A 6,313-nucleotide genomic window follows, 5' to 3' on the forward strand; every position below is an offset into this window, starting at 1 on the left:
GGTGATCCAGTAAGCAACCAGACAGGGCAGGTGCAGGGACTCGCAGGCAGGTTAACCAGTCTGGGATAACACAGCTCAGACTGCTGGGGGCTCCTGACTCCCTCTGCCTTTCCACAGAGAGAAAGTACACATGCTCATCACTGCCCTCCAGCCAGCCTGTGGTCCCAGGAGGCAGGCATTGTTCCCTCTATCTTCCAAAAGAGAAAATGGCTATTCCCACAAGGCTCTTATCCAGTCTTTACTCCTTGATGGAGAAAAAGGTCCACCCTCCATTCTTTTCCCTCCCTCTCCTCTCCCTGTCCTCTGGGGGAAGATGGACAGGTGGGGTGGTGGCTCCCCAACCTGGATGGTCATTTACCCTCCAAGGGGCTTCTATACTGACTGAAGTCATTCATCCGGGTGGGAGGCAATGTGGTGAATGACCAGAGCTGGTGACGGTTCTGGACAGGCCCTCCCCACTGAAGCCCTGCTGTGGTCCTCATAGCTGTGTGACCTTGTGCAAGCCACATTCCACATTCTCTCTGCCACCATCTGCCCCACCCATGCAATGGGTAGCAGATTCCCTCCTCCACGGGACTGGATGGTGAATCCAATCAGCTAGCCCATGCTTACCGAATGAATGCTCCAACCAATGCCCCCCACAAGCTCTCGGTTCCCTAGTGGAGCCTGTCCTCCTCCCTCGTGACCTCTGACCCCTCCTCCTCCGCTTCTCAATTCCTTCTCAGCAGGGGCTGTGAGTCCCTTCCCCCGATGAGGCCCAGGGGGCCCAGAGAAATTAGACCGAATCAAAGCAGAAAATGAGTTTTCATTCATCTTGGAATGATGCGAGAGGTTACGGGCAAGACAAATAGCGGCCTCCCTCCTTCCTTTATCACTGTCACTGCAATTAATAGGCTGTGGCCTTCGTTACCCAGGCCTCTGCTAAGGAGGGCGCAGGCCCCTGGGCGACACTAACGAGGGAGAGGAAGCAGACCCGTCTCCAGCCAAGTTCTGTCATGAGGCCATATGCTCACCTGGCCCTTCAAACTTGCTGTTGGGGCGCGGATGTGCCAAGGGTGTGCAGCAGCGTGTGAGGCAGCCCCATGGGGCCACACCTCGGCCTCTGTAAGAGGGGAGGGGAGCATTCGTTCCCGATACCCCATACCCCGGGAAGATATCCCTGGGAGTACCCGATACCCTGGGGAGCGCCTGCTGCGCTGCTGTGGTTTGGCCATCACTAAGGCCGGCTGTGCCCCTTGAGTGTTTCCAGTGTGGCAATTATGAGGCACGTGTGATTTCCACTTTATGCAACAACCTATGAACAAGGCATCTGGTGTCCGAGTTTTCTGATGAAGAACACTGGGATTCAGAGAAGTACAGCTACTTGTTTGAGGTCACACAGGATCTTGGAAGAAGAGCAGCCAGGATTTGAATGAACACAGGCCTGCTTGACCCCAAAGACCTGAAAGTCTCTGATTCTAGAATTATAGTAGGAAAAGAGCTGTGGAAACCAAGAGAGTTAGCAATAGCTCCCCACCCTGGCCCAGTCCTAGGGGCCTCAGACCATGGAGGGTCCTTGAAGTCATGACAGTCTTTAGCCTAAACCAAGTTTTTGTCATGCACCGCAATGAAGGCCCTTTTTTCAAGTGTGAGTAGATGCCATGAAGATAATTCTTAAAAGGATTCCTGCAAAGGATTACTGAAAGTCTAGGAGGTTTGGCTCATTGGATATTTGCTTAATGAATACTGCATTACTTATCTATTGCTGTGAACAAACTCAGCCCCCCCCCCAATTATTAGCTTAAAACCATAATAAAGTTTTAGTATCTTTCATAGTTTCTATGGGTCAGGAATTCAGGAGTGGCTTGGCTAGCAGTTATGGTTTAGGGGTTCTCATGAGGCTACAATCATATGTTGGCCTGGCCTGCATCCAGCTTAACTGGAGTTGGAAGATCTGTTTCCAAGATGGCGCTCTCACATGGTTGGCACGTTGGTGCTGGCTGTGGGCGGGAGGCCTCAGTTCCTCTTCATGTGGCGTTCTCCACAAGATGGCTCACAACATGGCAGCTAGCTTTCTCTAAGCTAGTGATCCGATGGAGCAAGGCAGAAGCCACAATGCCTTTTATGACCTAGCCTCAGAAGCCATACGCTGTCACCTCTGCTATACTGTATTGGTTGCAAAGACCACTCTGATTCATTGTGGGAGGGGACTACATTAAGAGTGTGAATACCAGCAGACAAGCACTGCTGGGGGTCATCTTGGAGGCTGGCTACCACAGATACTATTGAAATCAAAAGAGCATTTTGTAGAGGTTGAAAGGGGATCCTCAAGGTTCAAAAAAAAATCAGGTAAAACTTTACCTACAGTGTTAAAAATCAGGAGAATCTTTACCTTTGGGGGAGACCAGAACGGAGAAGAGTCCCAAGGGGGCCTCTGGGGAGCTGGTAAGGTGTTATTTCTTGATCACGACGCTGGTCATATAAACATGTTTATTTGTGAAAATCCTTGAGTGTTAATGTGTGTACTCTTTTGTATGTACATGGTATTTCAATAAAAATGTCTCATCTTCTAGGAGAGGAAACACTGGGGCTTAGAGAAGGGACTTGCTCAAGGGACCTTGGTGGGTCAGGGGTGAGCTCTTGGGCTGGCCGTGAGTATTCTGGCTCCTGGGGGATGGCCCTTTGTGGTCTCTGGTTGCAAGAGCTGCCTCCATAATAGGGCTAGGGCAGGGGGCTCCCTATCCTGTGCTTTCATGGCCCTTCCTCTCCCTAGCTCCCCTGGGGATGCTCCAGAACTGATGGGAGACTGTTGGGGTCCAACTCACACAGCCCCCTCCCAGCTCGCCCTCTGTGGGGCCTATTAAGGCACACTCTCTGCCCAGAGACTGACAGCCTCCATGTTCAGAGAAAAGGCGAGTCTCCCGAGAGGGCTATGTCTGGAGGTGGGGAGGGGACAGGTGTTGGGGGTGTTGCTTTCTCTGTACACACCTCTGTTAGAACATGCCTCCCACCCAGATGACAAAGTCCCTCTCCTATGGCTGGACTTTGAGGCTTTTCGAAAAGGGCAGGCACCCAGCCTTTTTCAGCTCTGCGTATCTTGTATCCATAAGCTCATCCACCCATCCATCCATCTAACAAATCTTTACTGAGCACCTATTATAGGCACTGGAGCTATGGCAATGAACACAATTGGCAAAATCCCTGCCTTCAGGGAACTAACACTCTAGTAAAGGGGAGACACAATAGGTAAAATATGGAGTATGGGGGTGGGGCATAGGAGTGTGTGTCTGTGTGTGCACGCGCATGTGTGCAGTTGTATCTGGGAAGACTTTATTGAGAAAATGACATCTAAGCAAAGACTTGAAGGAGGTGAGGGGGTGAGCCTAAGGTTATCAGCAGGAAGAGTATTCTGGGCAGAGGGAACAGCATGAACGGTGGCTCAGAGCAAGGGCAGGCCTGGCCAGTTAAGAATTAGCAAGGAGGCCGGCAAAGCCTGAGCAAGGTGAGCAAGGAGGAAGCAGTTTGTGGAGATCCTGCAACTCAGGTGGCCATCGGACCTGGGTTTAAGTCTTGGTCCTGCAGCTCCCTAACTGGATGACCTAAGGGCTCTTGGTTGTAGTCAGGATAATACTATCTATCTGGCAGGGCCTTTTGAGGCTTAAACTCAACCACACCTTTACTTTACTTTACTTTACTTTAGTGACATGTCCGTGAAGGGTGAACAATACAGACAGTCTTGTTGTACCCCCTGCACTGGACCATGAGCTTCATGAAGGCCAGGGATTTTGTCTGTTTTGTTCCCCATTAAATCCCTAGACCCAGCATAGTATCCTCAACAAGGACCTTCACAGACCTTATAATTAAACAAATAATGACAAGATACCATGAGGATACATATCTCGAAGAGGAAGTACAGGCAGCCAAAGGAGCTCTTAGCAAGAAAACCTAACACGGACCCGGAGAATGGCAGGGAGGGCTTCCTGGAGGAAGCTACAGTTGAGATGTACTGATGAGTAAGAGTTAGCCAAGGAGTGTTCCAGGCAGAGGGAACAGCACATGTGAAAGCCCAAAGGCTGGAGAGAGCAAATCACTTTGAAGGATTTCAATACGGCAAGAAGAGAGCATTAGGAGAGACAAAGGGGCCGTGTGGTAGGGGGTTGTGATGCAAGAGGGAGGGGTGGGTGGATGGCTAGAACTTACGGAAGCAGAGTGCTACGTAATAAGGGCAGTAGAAGATCCTGGTAGCCTTTATGTACATAATACAGTACCTGGTACATAAAAGTGAGATGGAGGAGGAGGGAGGAAGAAGAAAGGAAGGAAACAAAAGTTGAACTAACCTTTCTCAGCAGCCCTGGCTGAAGCTCCTGCATAACCCCAAGGCTCCACAGGACTCCCTTGCCAGGCCAACAGAGCCCTCCTGGGCCTGGCTCCCTCTGTCTGTGCTCCTGGCCAGGCAGGTGGGGTGGGGCAGAGGACCCCAGGGTCTCAGCAGTGGACACAACGTTCTGGTTCAGTGGAAGGACCTTAAACTCTGAGACAAGGGCACGGCAGTAAAGGATGATGTGGCCGAACCCCCCAGTTCTGTGGCGAGCAGACCCCAGGTGTGTGATCGGGAGCAGTTAAATTTCATCATTACCCTTTCTCCGATGGTGTTTTTTATAGTCTTTTTTACTACTGGCACTAAAGGTTCTGGACTCATCCTGGCGGAGTGGAGGACATCACTCGTAGGGCTGACTGCTCCATGATATAAAAAAATGACAAGTCCCAGCTTAATCTTTCTGATAACTGTGTTCTGCGCCCCCATCCATCTCCACCAAGGGGTTTGGGCGAAGCTGGAAGACAAGAGCATCCCAGCATTTAAGGATGAAAAATACAGTGCCCTTTTTTAAGCCCAGAGTGGAGCTCCCTGGCTTGGTGCTATTCTGGCAGGGATGGGGGGTAAGGTGGAGGGGAGTGAAAACAAATAGTGTCACCCCTGGGGCCCCGGATGGGGGGGATGGACAGTGGGTCCCACACAGTGGCGGGGAGTGTCAGTGTGAGCACGTATACTTGGAAGTGTGTGCGAGTCTTGTTTCCATCTGGGTGGCCCCTTACTTGTGCTTCTGAGTCTCTGTTCTTGAAGGTGTGTGGCTATGTTTTATGAGTGTCTGGATCTGGCGGTGAGTGCTCCTTGCTATTGATTCGATTCCCAGCTCTGCTCTAATGACCTGTGGAGACTTTTGTAAGTCATTCCTCCTTCCTGGGCCTTGGTTTCCTCATCTGCAAAATTGGTGAGCTGGGACCACAGGAACCCAATGTCATCAAACTGAGCACTTGCTAGCTGGATGTTCCTGGGTACATCACAACTCTCCCCTTCACTTCTGCCTTCCCATCCGTCCTGTGAGATCCTTGCTCAGGATGACCTCCCACGGTCTTTCAATCCCAAGATGTGAAGACTTGGCTGGGGCACCAGAAAGACTCCTTCAGGCCCAGGTTTCCCTGGCCCAAAGCTAGATTTCCAGTTGCGGCTCAGACTTTTCTGCTTGTGCTGAGGAGATCAGCCACCTGTTTCCTCTCCAGAAATGGCCAGATGCAGGGGTGGACTTTGGGAATAGGGTGTAGAGGGCAAGCGCATAGGGTTTGGAGCCTTCTGACCTGGCCTTCAATTCCAGCTTTATTTACCAGTTACGTCTGTGACCTTCTGAGGCTCAGTTACCCTACACATGAAATGCAAACAAAGGAGACAATAGGCCTTTCCCATTGGATCAAATAAGCTGTACCTAATACGTGATAAACTCTCGGGAAATGCTGGTCGTTATAGATGTCTCTAGAATGAGGGCACCCCACTCCATGCCTTTAGAAGCACACCAACCCCCAAACAGAGCTTACCCTCTGCCACTGCCTAATCCTGTCTTAGCGGCCTTCACCTCCTGTGGAAGTCCAACAAAGGGGACAAATGGCCCTCTTGCAAAGAGATGCAAGAGAAAGAGGGGAGGGGAGGCTGAGTGGGGGAGACTGGCTGCCAGAGGACTGCTTTGTCCCGGAAGGGGCCAAACATTTGTCGTTAATAAGAGTGAGAGGGGGGAAAAAAACCTGCGAGAAGCTCCCACCTGGGCCAGGCAGATGCAGCCCCACACAATCCCTTTATCACCAGCAACGTGGTTTGGAGAACAAGATGACAGGCTGATAGGCCTTGGTTATCTGGGGCAGGCAGTGTTTATCTGGAAAGCTTCCGCAGGCCAGGGGCCCCACTGGTGTGTGTGTTATCTGGGCCAGAGCGGCTGGGGACTTGGGGCCCCCTCCCTGAAAGGGCAGCTTCAGGATGGCAAGGGACAGGGGCACTGAGGATCTCTTG

The 6,313-nt window shown here is 51.4% G+C and overlaps 1 long non-coding RNA gene across 1 annotated transcript; it reads right to left on the minus strand.

Annotated features, from left to right (window-relative positions):
* Nucleotides 1-785: 785 nt before the first annotated feature.
* Nucleotides 786-2,065, minus strand: LOC122233729. The gene is made up of 2 exons (XR_006211419.1): nucleotides 1,958-2,065; nucleotides 786-1,102 (listed from the first exon to the last, which is right to left on the minus strand). It is a non-coding gene; the product is annotated as an uncharacterized LOC122233729 (long non-coding RNA).
* Between the last annotated feature and the right edge of the window lie 4,248 nt (nucleotides 2,066-6,313).

The sequence above is a fragment of the Panthera tigris genome, chromosome E1 (genome assembly GCF_018350195.1).
Source record: "Panthera tigris isolate Pti1 chromosome E1, P.tigris_Pti1_mat1.1, whole genome shotgun sequence".
Taxonomy (NCBI): Eukaryota; Metazoa; Chordata; class Mammalia; order Carnivora; family Felidae; genus Panthera; species Panthera tigris.